General features: G+C 44.2%; 2 pseudogenes; one reads left to right on the forward strand and one right to left on the reverse strand.

The window, feature by feature from the left end:
- Positions 1 to 13161, reverse strand: part of LOC129639578 (chromobox protein homolog 3-like) — a 94807-nt pseudogene extending 81646 nt beyond the window's left edge.
- Positions 13161 to 14168, forward strand: LOC129639579 (40S ribosomal protein S6-like; annotated as a pseudogene).
- The last annotated feature ends 3059 nt before the right edge of the window (positions 14169 to 17227 follow it).

Consider the following 17227-nt stretch of genomic DNA (forward strand, 5'->3'; position numbering starts at 1 on the left):
GGGAAAGAGCATGGTGGTTTTGCAAAAGATTTAATGTAGTGTTACTATGTGAGCCAGCAATTCCACTCTGAGGTATACATACACCCAAGAGAATTGAAGGCAGAGCCTTGACTAGTTATTTGTGCAACTGTGTTCATCAAAGCATTATTCACAATAGCCAAAGGGTAGAAGGAACTCATCTCCATCAACAGATGAGAAGATAAACAAAATGTGATCTAGTCACACTATGGAATATTATTCTGCCTTAGAAAGGAATGAAGTACTGGTATATATGTTGAAGTATGGATGAACTCTGGAAACATTATACTCTACTGGGTTCTCTCTAAGTGCCCTCGGGTGGCTGCAGAGGGCAGGCTTGACAGTATTCATAAGGTGCGGGCAGAGCCTCTCAGAGCCTTTGCCCAGAACACAAGGCCCCAGTACACTAAAAAATGGCTCCTGACACTTAATTTTTGACATATAATTGCAAAGCCTCTATGTGCTCCCCTGACATTTGAGGGACCAAGAATACAAGCAAAGAATACAAAGGCCCACATACCATATGTCTAAAAATTTAAAACTATAAGTCAAGCCAGCAAACTATTAAAATATGTTCTATCTCTTACTTTGACAAGTATAATTTATAATAACAAAAGCAATGAAAATGTGTCAAGTGATGGCTTTTACACTTTTGAAAGTCAGCACAATATCAAAGAGGACTGAATTTAATTACAGTTGTGCATAACTGGATGTTCTTTTGATGGGTCAACAATATTTGGATGAGTAATAACTTAAGGACATACATAATTGGAGAATTAACTTATATTTATTCCATAAAATTTTTTTGCTTGCCTTTATTTCAGCAAAGTCACTGTATTACATGTTTAGGATCAAGATTTTTCACATAACTTGTGGAATCATCAGTTATGGTCTAAAGCAGAGGTCAGCAGTTTTTCTGTTAAGGGCCAGAGAGTAAAAATTCAAGGCTTTGAAGACCAGAGGGTCTCTGTCTTAACCATTCAACTGCCATTGTAGCTCAAAATGCCGATAGCACAAATATGTAAAAAAAAAAAAAAAAGTGTGGCTGTGTTCCAAGAAAACTTTATTTATAAAAACAGACAGCAAGTTGTCAACACAATATCCTCCTGGCCCTTCAGGGTACTTGAGGGAGAGCTGAAGGAGGAGGTGGGCATCTCACCTTCTGATCCCCTTGGCTCAGGACTGGACATGAGGGCTTGTTTGGATGAGATCCCAGAGCGCCTCCTGGGGGGATCAGGGAACATGGTCAAGGTCCCTGGTGCGTGTACTCAGGCGTTCAGTCATGTCCAACTCTGCGACCCCATGGACTGTAGCCTGCCAGGCTCCTCTGTCTATGGGGATTCTCCAAGCAGGAATACTGGAGTGGTTTGCCATTTCCTACTCCAAGGGATCTTCCCAACCCAGGGATCAAACCCAAGTCTCCTGAATCTCCTGCATTACAGGCAGATTCTTTACGACTGAGACACCTGGGAAGCGCAAGATCCCTGAAATCTTACCTTTATCCTCTTAGCAAGAGCTTCTGGGATGGGGGTAGAATTGGATGCTAAGGAAAATAACTTTTCTCTGGAGCAGGGGAGACATGATGAAAGCTGTCTTCACTATCAGAAGAGCCATCTTGTGGATGAAAGCAAAGGTTTCATCTTTGTGACTCCAGGGCAACCAGTGAGGAGCAAGGGCAGAAATCACACAACATGAATTCCAGTTTAATTTAAGAAAGATATTGCTAATGACCAAGTGGTTTCAACAAAGAAACAGACTGGTCAGACAGTACTACACCTCCTGGGAAGATAGCATTCAAGCGCAGGCCTTGTGTCAATTTGTTAGGATGCTTCTAAAAATCTTCTTGGCCACATAAGCAGTTGGGATAGATGGTATCTCTAAGGATTCTTCTAATACCATAGGAGTCTATATGAACACATGGGACACAATCAAGTTTAAGGCTCAATCTCATAGGTCCTAACTCACTGCATGGAATTAAAAAGTTGAATTACTGTGATTGCAGGCCACTTGAGGAGTATGTAATTATCTTTCTCTCAGCCAACTCAACATTCTGCACATCTCTTTTCTATCATCTGATATTGTAGTCAAGGCATGATTGTCTCCTGATGGGGGAAACAAAGGTCCCCAAAAGGTGTGACTTCCTGCAGGTCATTCTGACTATGTAGAGGAATTCGAAGCCAAGCAGATTTCCTGACACACAACGCAAGTCCACTGACAGCCCACACAATGCAAACCGCACTCCATTGCTCTGGGAGAGAAGAGGCTCACTTGACCAATTTGAAAATTCTCTCACAGTGTGGAGATGAGTAGAAAACAGAATGTGAACTTTCCAAGTTCAAAGTCTATTTCCTACTGGGAAAATGAGACATCTGGTGTGGAGTTAAATACGATGGATCCTGAGGGATCTTTGACAATGAGTTGCTTTTCTAAATCCACCTTGTAGTAATTTAAACCTACATGCATCAGAAACATATGCATTAAATGTACAAAAAGCTGGAGATTCTGTTGGACTGGAAAACCATGAGAGAATCTTCGAATGATGGAGTGGAAGGGATTTCCAAAGGACTGACAGTCCCTCCTGCCCTCTTGTTCATCTAGATATTTTGCCTTCATGAAGGAAGAAGTATATAGTGAGGACTAGTTGTGTTTTCAGTACCTGCTGTGTTAGGTGCCAGTTAACAAAAAAACAGGCCAGAAACGAGTAAATTTTCAGCGAGATAGGCATGTGGTCCTGAAGAAGAAAGTATCCTATGGGTTAACCCCATTCTGGTGACATGCAGGTATGAGCAGCATCAATGGGCCAAAGCATTAACTGTGAACCCCATGGTCTTCTGGGAAATGGAGCAAACTTCCATGGTGCACACTGAGTATCACAATGTAGAGTTGGGGTGGGAAAGGCAAATGTGGTACATGTTCAAAACACAGACAGAAACCCCTCAGTTAAATGGCTTACCATTCATTGCATCTTCTGATTAAGCACCTGTGGCTAATCCATTTTTGCATTAAAGCTACCTGAAGCAAAGATGTGCCCTGGAGGCCTTATTAGCTCATGTTCTGTCTCCCTGAGTGTGTGTGTGTGTGTGTGTGTGTTTATGTGTGTGTCAGTGAATCACTCATCAGTGGATGCTTATAAACACAGCCCGTTACCGATTCCCAAGTTGCAGGTCGTTTTAGCTCAACTTTCAGTCCTGCTGTCAGCTCAGTTGGACAGAGGCTTGTGAAGCCCTGAATCTAGACTGCCTCTAAGGGCCCCAGCTGAGCAGAGCAGGCTTGGGAGAAATCAGATATTTTCTTCTACATTGCAAAGGGGCAGAAAAAAGACTGGCTTCAGGAATCTGGGAGGAATGAAAGGAATTTCAATAAGAAAATTTGATTAGAAATGTAAGGAGCGATAGCTGTTTCTGAAAATCAGGCAGTTGGAAATTATGGACCACAGATTGAAAAGGCACTGATAAAATGTAAGTCTGAAGTATGACTGTATATTTTAACTCAAAGAATAATGTAAATCACAGACAAAGTATATATTTTGCTTAAATTTCTATAACAGAAAACAGAAAAGAAATGTAAAAGCTTTAAGTATTATGGGGAAATTAGAGGTAAATGCTTTTTAAAGTCTTTATAGTGGAATACTATATAGCTATTTTTTAAATAATGAAACCCAAGTGAAGAATATACAGGAACTCTTTGAAAGATTTTTGAATTTAAGTCTGAACTTATTTCAAAATTAAAAGCATTTTAAAGAATTATATAAATGATCACCAAAAAACACGAATGAGAAAATTCATAACAGGTACAAAACAGAGATGTGATGGAAGAAAGGGAATCAGAAGATCAAGCTGGGGACTGGGGACCTGCAACTGATCCATCTGTGCTGTCATGTTTGGCATGAAATGCTGAAGAATCCAAGAATTTTATTTTATTTTATTTTATTTTATTGGCCGTGCCACCCTCTGCATATGGTATCTTAGTTCCCCAACCAGGGATCAAACCCGTGCCTCCTGTGTTGGAAGCAGAGTCTTAACCACTGGACCTCCAGGCAAGTCCCCTAAGAATTTTAAATTTGAACCTGAACTTCCAGATCATTACAATGATCTGCTTTATTTGTAGAAGTAGGAGGACAGAACACATTTTATAAAACACTGTTAGCTTAACTTGAAAGTCTCTAGCCATATAGTATGTGGGACTCCCTTTGTACATTTGCCCTGGGCCCCACATAAGTTAGAGACAGGCTTGGCTGACATATAGTAGCTACTCAGTACATAATTAGCTGAATGGATATCATAGGCTGTGGTTTTCATCTCAGATTTACATTTGTATCACTGAGTCTAAATGTGATTCTATTGATAAGACCTACCCACTTATTCCAGAGCAATTCATGCCAGTAATAGGGCATACCAAAGACGGCTAAAGTTTTGGTTAATCAATGTAACCTGCATACAGCAAGGAAGTCCCCACCCCTCACCCCCCACCAAAGACACACACACAAAATTCATGATAACAAAAATTCTGCTTGATTTTCTGTCTCTCACCTTCAGGGATTGTTCTAGCCGCCAACTGGGTTTCTCATCCCTACAGTATGACCCTTTATGAAATCAATTGGCACATGCGAAGTCTTTGGAAGTTTTCTCTTTTGCTCATACACAAAGGCTCTAGACAGATGGTGTCTGACTACAGATCTTCCAGCCTTCTGTGCAAAGCAGACCTTCCTGGGCTCCCACTTGCTATTTCAACGTGTGGGGCACATGTGGGAAGTCTGCATTTTAATAGAGTTTTTAGAGGTGATGAGAAGCGTACATTGGCAGAGATGAGAAGAGAAGACGTTTCCGTAGAGGAGCAGGCATGTGTACAGAGGCAGTGGCGGGAGTGAAGGGCAGGAAGCAGAAGAGCTTGATGACAGCAGTGGGTCTTGGAGGACACGTGACGGCTTCGCAGGCCTGTCCTCAGCACCTCGCCCAGCGCCTGCCACATGGGAGCAGGTGCCCAATGAAGATGTATGGAACGAAAAAAATTAATGAACTGCAGTTCATTGGTGAGGTGAGGAGTATAATTGTGCAAGAGACAGGTGCAAGTGTTTGACTTGGCAATAGGGGAAGTGGGGACTTCCCTGGTGGTCCAGTGGCTAAGACTCTCAATGCAGGGGGCCCAGGTTCAATTCCTGGTCAGGGAACTAGATCCCACATGCCACAGCTGAGTTTGCTTACCACAGCTAAATATCCCATGTGCCACAACCAAGATCTGGCACATCCAAATAAATAAATAAACATTTTTTTAAAAAGAAAGATGTATCTGATTAGTTGGGAGGAGAAAGGAAGAAGGAAGGAGAGGTCAGTGATAGAAGGTTTTAATGATTCAATCTGCTTCGCCCAGTGTCATTTCCAGGTTTTTGGTCAAGTGAAGTCTCAATGCTGAAGGGAAAAAAAAACATGATCATGAGTCTCCACTCAGTTCTCCAGGTACTAGATTTGCATTACTCTCCATGGTGGTGCATGGGTCTGGAGACAAGTGCCTTCTAATTAGCCCCAAAGGCCCCACTCACAGAGAAGGCAATGGCACCCCACTCCAGTACTTTTGCCTAGAAAATCCCATGGATGGAGGAGGCTGGTAGGCTGCAGTCCATGGGGTCGCTAGAGTCGGACACGACTGAGTGACTTCACTTTTTTCACTTTCATGCATTGGAGAAGGAAATGGCAACCCACTCCAGTGTTCTTGCCTGGAGAATCCCAGGGACAGGAGGCCTGGTGGGCTGCCGTCTATGGGGTCGCACAGAGTCGGACACGACTGAAGCGACTTAGCGGCAGCAGCAGCAGCCCCACTCACAAATTCCAATAGGAATCTTATACTGAGGGTGAGGGCTTCAGCATATGAACTTTGAGAGGACACAGACATGCAGTCCATAACACCCTTAAGAGTTGATTTGCTATTAGATAACAGACTAGAACAGCCTTTTTTTTTTTTTCTTTTATACCCTTAATCAAAGTCATTTTCTGGATTCTTCATGTAATCGCCCTCATAATAGACAGAGGTGGCACTTCATCCTCAAGATGCAGCCCAGGCCTTCTCCTCCGGCCTCCTCCTCTCCTCTGGCTTCCCACTGCCCACGGGGTCCCATACCCTCTTCTTCACATACCAGGCACAGCCTCTCCCCCTTCACACCAGGTATGATGGTGTGGGCCACATCATGTGGGCCACATCATATGGGCCACATCACATGGGCCACAGAACGTGTTTTTCCTGATGGAGTGAGACAGAGGCCTGAATACTCTGGAGGCCTGGAGCTGCCCAGCAAGGGGACCAAACTCATTATATGGAAAGGCATTCATGTCCCATGTCAGGTGACATTTTCTCGCCTGCAATCAGAATCGCTTTTGCATCAACCACTGGATTTCTGAAGAAACGACGTTCCTGTAGGACCAATTCACAAACACACAACAAATTCCAATAGGAATATCACATGAATGCCTTAAATTGTCCAGGGCTCCCCGCCCAATTTACCCAAGCTAATAGAATTGGCACACATTCCCGCATTAGCACTGGAGCATGTGACGTGCTCAATCAGATGAAGGAGATATAAACAGATGTGCATTCTGGCAGCTCAGGGAAACCGGCACGTTATTTGTGACTCAGCATCTAGACCACTGTGGCACTTGGTCTCCAAACCTGGGAATCAGGTTCTTAATAAGAGCAGCTATTCTCCAGTGGCTTAGCGGTACAGAATCTGCTTGGAATGCAGGAGCTGCAGGAGCCCCAGCTTCGATCCCTGGGTCAGGAAGATCCACTGGAGGAGGGCATGGCAACCCACTCCAGTATTCTTGCCTGAAGAATCCCATGGACAAAGGAGCCTGGCGGGATACAGTCCATAGGGTCACAAAAAGTTGGACATGACTGAAGTGACTTAGCATGCACGAACACACCATTTACTAAGCACTTACTATCTGCCAAGCCCCATTAGACACTTGGTGGATGTTGTCTAATTCTATCTTCACAGCCACTTTGTGAGGTAGGGGTTTTATCATATGATTTTTCAGAAAAGGGGATGAAGCTGTTATGTAAATTAAAAAGACCAAACTAGGACTCAGATGGACATGAGTTTGGGTAAACTCCGGGAGTTGGTGATGGACAGGGAGGCCTGGCGTGCTGTGATTCATAGGGTTGCAAAGAGTTGGACACGACTGAGCAACTGAACTGAACTGAGGACTCAGAATCCAAACCTGACCAAGCTTCAGAAGCACCAAGGCTCACTAGCTATACAAACTTGGGCAAGTCACTTAGTGTCCCTGACCTTCAGTTTCCTCTTCTATAAAGAAGGGGATAATGTACCTAGTTCACAACGTTGTTGGAAAGATCAGATTAGCAGATAGTCTGGCGCCATGTAAGCATTCAGTAAATAGTAGCTATCATTAGTGTTATTAACATGACCAAAATCTCCACTATGGGACCTTATGACTTCCTCCTTTGGGAGTCATCAATAGATCCTGGCTTCCTCACCCAGATTAGGTAGTTCAAAACCAAAGGCCTGGACTTCCCTGGTAGTACAGTGGATAGGCACAGTGCCGATGCATGGGACACAGGTTCAATCCCTGGTCCAGGAAGATTCCACATGCCACGAAGCAACTAAGCCCGTGTGCCACAACTATTGAGCCCGTGCTCTAGAGCCCATGAGCTGCAAGTACTGTAGCCCATGCTCTAGAGCCTGTGCTCGGCAACAAGAAAAAGCCACCGCAATGAGAAGCCTGCACACCACAACAAAGAGTAGCCCCACTTGCTGCAACTAGAGAAAGCCCACATGCAGCAGTGAAGACCCAGCACAACCAAAAATAATTAAAACCAAAAGCCCACATACATACTATTATCAATATATGTAAATTAGATAACCAAAGAGGACCTACTGTGTAGACCCACAGGGTACTATACTCAATATTTTGTAATAAACTACGAGGGGAAAGAACCTGAAAAAAATATAGCTTATACATGTATGTGTAACTGAATCACTTTACTGTATACCTGAAACTAACACAACATTGAAATCAACTATACTTCAATTAAAAAAAAACAAAGGTCATAAGTAGTAATGGTACAAATACAGATGAACCATCACTAATCTCTGGACTTCACTATCCTAGGTATCATCCCGAGAACTTGGATTTCTAAAAGTGTCTTCCAGGGAAAAGAACTAGGAAGGAAACAAAAGGAATGGGATGGGTTAACACAACCAAATTAAAATCCTGTCCATTTTTAGTATGTTGCTGTAATTAAAAGCAAAGATCCAGCCTAGTCCAAGAGATTGGATCGCAATATTCCTTGTGGCAGAGCAGCCATGGATATAGCCACCACATCCACTCAACTTGGAAGCCCACAAGAGAAACAACTACATCAAGCCAAACAAAGCCATTTGGCCTAGGTGTCTGTACATTTGTAGGCATGTTTCTGCTCAAACTTGAAAAAAATAAGCCCTACTCAACTCTGTGAAAAGCAAAGGAGAAAAGGAAAAATATATCCATTTGAATGCAGAGTTCCAAAGAAGAGCAAGGAGAGATAAGAAAGCCTTCCTCAGTGATCAGTGCAAAGAAATAGGGGAAAACAATAGAATGGGAAAGACTAGAGATGTCTTCAAGAAAATTAGAGATACCAAGGGAACATTTCATGTAAAGATGGGCTCAATAAAGGACAGAAATGGTATGGACCTAACAGAAGCAGAAGATATGAAGAAGAGGTGGCAAGAATACACAGGAGAACTGTACAAAAAAGATCTTCATGACCCAGATAATCATGATGGTGTGATCATTCACCTAGAGCCAGACATCCTGGAATGTGAAGTCAAGTGGGCCTTAGAAAGCATCACTACGAACAAAGCTAGTGGAACTGATGGAATTCCAGTTGAGCTATTTCAAATCCTAAAAGATGATGCTATGGAAGTGCTGCACTGAATATGTCAGCAGATTTGGAAAACTCAGCAGTGGGCACAGGACTGGAAAAGGTAGGTTTTCATTTCAATTCCAAAGAAAGGCAATGCCAAAGAATGCTCAAACTACTGCACAATTGCACTCATCTCACATGCTAGGAAAGTAATGCTGAAAAATCTCCAAGCCAGGCTTCAGCAATATGTGAACCATGAACTTCCAGATGTTCAAGCTGGTTTTAGAAAAGGCAGAGGAACCAGAGATCAAATTGCCAACATCCGCTGGATCATTGAAAAAGCAAGAGAGTACCAGAAAAACATCTATTTTTGCTTTATTGACTATGCCAAAGCCTTTGACTGTGTGGATCACCATAAACTGTGGAAAATTCTGAAGGACAGGGGAATACCAGACCACCAGACCTGCCTCTTGAGAAACCTGTATGCAGGTCAGGAAGCAACAGTTAGAACTGGACGTGGAACAACAAACTGGTTCCAAATAGGAAAAGGAGTATGTCAAGGCTGTATATTGTCACCCTGCTTATTTAACTTATATGCAGAGTACATCATGAGAAACACTGGGCTGGAGGAAGCACAAGCTGGAATCAAGATTGCCGGGAGAAATATCAATAACCTCAGATATGCAGATGACACCACCCTTACGGCAGAAAGGGAAGAAGAACTAAAGAGCCTCTTGATGAAAGTGAAAGAGGAGAGTGAAAAAGTTGGCTTGAAGCTCAACATTCAGAAAACTAAGATCATGGCATCTGGTCCCATCACTTCATGGCAAATAGATGGGGAAACAGTGGAAACAGTGGCTGACTTTATTTTGGGGGGCTCCAAAATCACTGCAGATGTGGATTGCAGCCATGAAATTAAAAGACACTTACTTCTTGGAAGGACAGTTATGACCAACCTAGACAGCATATTAAAAAGCAGAGACATTACTTTGTCAGCAAAGGTCTGTCTAGTCAAGGCTATGGTTTTTCCAGTAGTCGTGTATGGATGTGAGAGTTGGACTATAAAGAAAGCTGAGCACTGAAGAATTGATGTTTTTGAACTATGGTGTTGGAGAAGACTCTTGAGAGTCCCTTGGATTGCATGGAGATCCAACCAGTCCATTCTAAAGGAAATCAGTCCTGGATGTTCATTGGAAGGATTGATGTTGAAGCTGAAACTCCAATATTTTGGCCACCTTATGTGAAGAACTGACTCATTTGAAAAGACCCTGATGCTTTGACAGATTGAGGGCAGGGGGAGAAGGGGACGGCAGAGGATGAGATGGCTGGATGGCATCACCAACTCAATGGACATGAGTTTGGGTGGACTCCGGGAGTTGGTGATGGACAGGGAAGCCTGGCGTGCTGCGATTCATGGGGTCGAAGAGTCGGACACAACTGAATGAACTAAACTGAACTGAGCACCTCTGCCTTCAAAGCCTATCCAGTTTGGAAAAGGCCATCCATCTTCCTATGGCAAGTTGGAATCCTTTGCATAAACTGGGACTGAGACCATTTGGTACCTTAGGCCCATGGTCTTGGGAAATTGCCGATATTATTATTTTGAGGATTAGAGTTCACATGGAATGCAAAAACACTTAAGATTTTAGAGGGTGGAAATATTATAAAAGTTATGATGGGTCTAGACCATGGATTGTAATGGCAGAGAGAGTGGGGCTAGCTAGCATGACTGACTTAGCCTACATTTTTCCAGGAGTGAACATTTCCAAAGGGCTGGCATTTTGCTCTCTTGAGCAAAGGTATTCCTTCTTCCTCTCTGCCCTTGCATATATTTCAAGGCTCAGTCTGAGCCTCTCTACTTCCAGGAAGCTTCCTCCAACCAACTGCTATAGTCGTCATCATTTGAACAATATATCTAGCACACTATCATGCACTGCATTGTGCTGTTTCTACTACAATTGTCCAGGGCTGTTATTAACACTGAGAAGGCGATGGCACCCCACTCCAGTACTCTTGCCTGGAAAATCCCATGGGCAGAGGAGCCTGGTAGGCTGCAGTCCATGGGGTCGCGAAGAGTCGGACACGACTGAGAGACTTCACTTTCACTTTTCACTTTCATGCATTGGAGGAGGAAATGGCAACCCACTCCAGTGTTCTTGCCTGGAGAATCCCAGGGATGGCGGGGCCTGGTGGGCTGCCGTCTATGGGGTCGCACAGAGTCAGACACGACTGAAGTGACTTAGCAGCATTAGCTGTTTGTGTATGTATGTCTTCTCACTTCATTTAGTCCTAAGAGTGGGATGGTATAGTTCTAAAAAATTCTGATTTATCCCAAATGTTTCCAAAACGGTTTCAAGATGGATGGGACAATTCTATTGTCTTAGAATTATTTCTATCTTTCCCAGAATTTAGTCCAGTTATACCTAAAGAATGTTAAGTCATAAATGCTTATTGAATTGGCAGGATAAATAAGGGAATGCCATTGATCCGTAAAATTCCAGTACATTTATTTGGGTCCTTAGCCTTAGAGTGAGAGCCAAGGAAAGGCTCCTCGCCTCCCAGCTCTGCCTCTCCATCACATTCTCAAGGTACTACAGGCCAAATGCCTACAGCAAAGGCAGGCATGATCTAAAGGCCAGTGGCACACAAAAGGAGCAGCATGACTGGGGCTGGAGAATCCACAAAGAATCATTACACTGCACAATTAGCTGTCTTCTCCATGACCTTCAGTCTCCAGAACTTTAAAAGAAACGTAGAGATATTGAGAGCCATGTGTCCCTTAAAATAAACACTGTGGTTCACAAAAATAATAATGTTTCTATGTTGTTCCTCAAACACATGAGGCGCTCTCCAGCCTCAAAGTCTTTGTACTTGCCCTTCTCTCTGCCTAGAAAGCTCAAACATTCCCATGACTCAGTCTCTTGAGCTGTCAGGTAACACTTCCTATATTAGGCCTCCGTGCCCACTCAAGAGGCCCAGATCCCATATTCCCCATCCACTTACCCTGCTTGAGTTTTTCCTTAGAACTTGTTCCACTTGACAGTGTACATTTACTCTCCTTTAGAATGTAAGCCGCATGTGGCTGGGGAGGGTGTTACTTTGTCTTGCTTTCTGTGTTCCCAGCAGTTAGCATGCTTCCTGGCATATTATCAGATCAGATCAGTCGCTCAGTCGTATCTGACTCTTTGCGACCCCATGAATCGCAGCACGCCAGGCCTCCCTGTCCAACACCAATTCCCGGAGTTCACTGAGACTCACGTCCATCGAGTCAGTGATGCCATCCAGCCATCTCAGCCTCTGTTGTCCCCTTCTCCTCCTGCCCCCAATCCCTCCCAGCATCAGAGTCTTTTCCAATGAGTCAACTCTTCGCATGAGGTGGCCAAAGTACTGGAGTTTCAGCTTCAGCATCATTCCTTCCAAAGAAATCCCAGGGCTGATCTCCTTCAGAATGGACTGGTTGGATCTCCTTGCAGTCCAAGGGACTCTCAAGAGTCTTCTCCAACACCACACTTCAAAAGCATCAATTCTTCGGCGCTCAGCCTTCTTCACAGTCCAACTCTCACATCCATACATGACCACAGGAAAAACCATAGCCTTGACTAGACGGACCTTTGTTGGCAAAGTAATGTCTCTGCTTTTGAATATGCTATCTAGGTTGGTCATAACTTTCCTTCCAAGTAATAAGCGTCTTTTAATTTCATGGCTGCAGTCACCATGTGCAGTGATTTTGGAGCCCCCAAAAATAAAGTCTGACCCTGTTTCCACTGTTTCCCCATCTATTTGCCATGAAGTGATGGGACCAGATGCCATGATCTTTGTTTTCTGAATGTTGAGCTTTAGACCAACTTTTTCACTCTCCACTTTCACTTTCATCAAGAGGCTTTTTAGTTCTTCTTCACTTTCTGCCATAAGGATGGTGTCATCTGCATATCTGAGGTTACTGATAATTCTCCCGGCAATCTTGATTCCAGCTTGTGTTTCTTCCAGTCCAGCGTTTCTCATGATGTACTCTGCATATAAGTTAAATAAACAGGGTGACAATATACAGCCTTGACGAACTCCTTTTCCTATTTGGAACCAGTCTGTTGTTCCATGTCCAGTTCTAACTGTTGCTTCCTGACCTGCATGCTCAATAAATATTTGTAGAATAAATGAAGTGAGAACTTAGTTATGAAAAGGGTTGACCCTTGGAGTCCGCAAAACTGCTCCCTAACTGCATTGAAAGAATGTGAGGACTCTTTTTCGTGGCACCTTGGAGGCTGTCAGCCACTTGAGAATGAAGCTGAACATCTTTCCCGGCCACTGGCTGCCAGAAGCTCATTGAAGTGGACGATGAACGAAAACTTCATACTTTATACGAGAAGGTATGGCCACAGAAGTTGCTGCTGACACTCTGGGTGAAGAATGGAAGGGTTATGTGGTCCAAATCAGTGGCGGGAACGATAAGCAGGGTTTCCCCATGAAGCAGGGTGTCTTGACCCATGGCCGAGTTCGCCTGCTACTGAGTAAGCGGCATTCCTGTTACAGACCAAGGAGGACTGGAGAGAGAAAGTGCAAATCTGTATGGGGTTGCATTGTGGATGCCAATCTGAGTTCTCAATTTGGTCATCATGAAAAAAGGGGAGAAGGATATTCCTGGACTCACTGATACTACAGTGTCTCGTCGCCTGGGTCCCAAAAGAGCTAGCAGAATCCGCAAACTTTTCAATCTCTCTAAAGAAGATGATGTCCACAATATGTTGTGCTGCTGCCGCTGCTAAGTCGCTTCAGTCGTGTCCGACTCTGTGTGACCCCACAGACGGCAGCCCACGAGGCTCCCCCATCCCTGGGATTCTCCAGGCAAGAACACTGGAGTGGGTTGCCATTTCCTTCTTCAATGCAGGAAAGTGAAAAGTGAAAGTGAAGTTGCTGAGTCTTGTCTGACTCTTAGCGACCCCATGGACTGCGGCCCACCAGGCTCCTCCATCCATGGGATTTTCCAGGCAAGAGTGCTGGAGTGGGGTGCCATTGCCTTCTCCAATATGTTGTGCAAAAGCCCCTAAACAAAGATGGTAAGAAACCTAGGACCAAAGCACCCAAGATTCAGCGTCTCGTGACCATGAGTTCTGCAACACAAATGCCGGCATATTGCTCTGAAGAAACAGCGTACTAAGAAAAATAAAGAAGAGGCTGCAGAATATACTAAACTTTTGGCCAAGAGAATGAAGGAGGCCAAAGAAAAATGGCAGGAACAGATTGCCAAGAGATGGAGGCTGTCCTCTCTGAGAGCTTCTAAGGCTGAGTCCAGTCAAAAATGAGATGTTCTAAGAGTAACAAATAAATAAGATCAGACATCAAAAAAAAAAAAAAAAAAAAGAATGTGAAATCCTCTAATTCTTTTTTCACGGAGTAAAGTCAATTTTTATTATGCACTCATCTCATATTATAAAAGTGTAATAGCCAAAGTCATAATATCGTGAGAGAATATGTTAAGACTTTACTATATTCTAGGAATCATGCTAAGAATTTTATACATATTTTATACATTGTATTTAATCCTTAAAACAACTGCATATAAGGGTAGAGCTTCAATATCTCCATTTTACAAATCAGGAAACGAGGCTCATAGAAGTTAAACAGCGTACCTGAGGCCTCACAAGCAGTAAGTTGTGGCCTGTTTTCACCGTGTGCCCTAAGTGGGATGGGGGTGGGGGCCAAGCACTGAAGCCCAGATACACATAATGGAGACTACCTCACTGAGCGTGAGCAGTTAGGGGTGCGTTCACACCACAGGGAGGATGGGCATGGGCTGTGAGAGAACTGGGGGATGGGATCATGAGAACTAGGAAATGGTCAGAATCGTATTAACTCATGGCCCTCTAGCCGCAGTGTTCATGTTTTACCGATTTCTAGAGTCATTGTGCCTTTTGTGTGGTTGCTTCTCACTGGAATATCCCCTCCCCCCTTTCCCTTCAGTGTCCCTCCCCCCAGGGCCCCGCTCCAATGCAGCCTCCTGCATGAAGCCTTCCTGATTCTCTTTTCCCACTCCAGCAGGTAATGGGCTTTCTCCTGGTGCTGTAGGGTGGGCAGTAGGGGGAAAACATCAGAGCTGGAGTGCACAGGAGTGCTGGGGGCTCTGGGATCTGTTAACACTGGACTGGACTAGGTGAGAAAGCTCCAGGGCTTTTTTTTTTTTTTAGGTTTGCACTTGGTTGCAGACATTCAAGAAAGTTCAGGGTAAACAAACAACAAAGTAACCCAAAGCTGTCTCTTGCTTGGTCAGAGGAGGCTAAATGCCAACTACAATTTAAAAATGAACTTGGTAAAAACAACCAAGTAACTCACAGCAGCCAACCCCTCCTCCTCCTCCTCCTCCTCCTCCTCCTCCAGGGTGGGTTCTAGCAGCAAATTCAGACAATCCAGTAATCACCTTTTCCAGCATTTTGCATATCATGCCTCCTTTTAGAAACATTTCCTTCCATCTCTGCTATGGAAATCCTTCCCCATCCTCTTCAAGGCCCAGGTACAGGCAACCTTCTCTGCAAAGCCTTCCCTAATGTCATGCTCCCCCATCCCCAGCAGAGGTGACTGACAGGGGTATTGCTATACAGTAAGGAATAAGGGGTGGCCATGCTGTTCTTTCCATGTAACAATTTGCTTAATTCCTGACATCAAAGGCTGTGTACTCTCATTCTACATCCAGTGGGTCTGAGGAATGAGCAGTAAATTACAGAGAATGGACAACTATCTAACATCACAGGCAGTTAGAAAATTCACTGGGGATCTCTTTCTTGTGGCTATGCTTTCTCCCACTCCATCCCTTTCCTCTTATCTTCTAGAAATTCATCAGCAGCAATACTCAGACTTTTCTCCTGGAGGTCAGCCCAACAGGTTGGGCAAGGAAGCAGTGCTGCAGGGAGGAGGTGCCTGGGGCAGAGCCAGATACAGCTTGGACTCACTCAGGAAGCACCCTTGGGACCCCATGGTCTGGGCCCAGGTTGAGTAGATTCTACTTTTTTTTTTTTTTTTTGCAGCAATGCAGGGGGTGCTACAGGGCTGATCTTTCCAATGGTGGCTGTCTAAGAGACCAAGTTCTCAACTCCAAATCTCATTCCCTCTCCAGCACCTACTAGACTCGAGCCAGCTTTTCCCTTCTCTTCCTGATCTGTCCACCTTCACCCCCCACCGTATGCCTCTAGCACCCCTAGATATATTGACTGGGTACCTCTGGAAGTGACAAGGTGAAGTGTCTGAATTTATCAGCCTGATTACTGTCAGGGACCAGAACTTCCCACATATTCACTGGCAAAGAGGGATCTGTATGAAAGGTGAGGACCAATATGAAATTAAACAATGAATGAAGCATGGGAAACACACTAACTCCAGGGAAGAGTTCTCTAAATAGGATTCTCAGTGTGTGACCCATGGATTTCCAACCTCAGAATCACCTAGGGAGCTTCTTAAAAACACAGAATCTCAGGCCCCAAACCCAGACCCATGAATCTGCATTTTTCTTTTACTTTTTTTTGGGGGGTGGGAACTGTGCAGCATGCAGGATCTTGTTTCCCTGACCAGGGATCAAACTCATGCCCCCTGCAGTGGAAGTCTGGAGTCTTAATCACTGGACCACCAAGGAAGTCCCCCGTAAATCTGCATTTTAACAAGCTTCCAAGATGATTCCAATATGCAGTAGAAACCCATTGCCTTGATTACCTTTAAACGCTTAAAGCATTGGTTCTCAACCTTGGCTGCACATCTGGGGAGCTCAGAAAAATACTGGCTCCTGGGTCCCACCCCCAGCAATTATGAGTCAGTTGGTCTGGGGTGGGCCTGGACATTAGGGAATTTTCAAAGCTTCTCAGGGGATTCCAATGGGTAGCTGTTGCAGCACATCAGGCTTCCTTGTCCTTCACTCTCTCCCAGAGCTTGCTCAAACTCATGTCCATTGAGTCGCTGATGCCATCCAACCATCTCATCCTTTGTTGGCCCATTCTTCTCCTACCCTCAATCTTTCCCAGCCTGTCTCTTTTCCAATGAGTCAATTCTTCACATCAAGTGGCCAAAGTATTGGAGCTTCAGCTTCAGCATCAGTCCTGGCTTAGAACAAACACACCTAGAAAAGAGCTTATGATCCATTCATGGGTGTGTGTGTGTGTATACACATGTATGCATATGTGTGTATATTTTTTTAAATTCTCTACTGAGCCTGAAGTATAAAGCAACATTTTCTGAGCACATTTGGAATTCTGTTGGATGTGACCACAGGCTCCCTCAGGAGACATAAAAGGTGGGCTGACTGGTCCACTGGGGAAAATAAACATGTCTCATCACTCAGTTGCCTAATTACCCTCCAAGATCAGGACCACAGCTACATCCT

This window comes from Bubalus kerabau, chromosome X, assembly GCF_029407905.1.
Source record: "Bubalus kerabau isolate K-KA32 ecotype Philippines breed swamp buffalo chromosome X, PCC_UOA_SB_1v2, whole genome shotgun sequence".
Taxonomy (NCBI): Eukaryota; Metazoa; Chordata; class Mammalia; order Artiodactyla; family Bovidae; genus Bubalus; species Bubalus kerabau.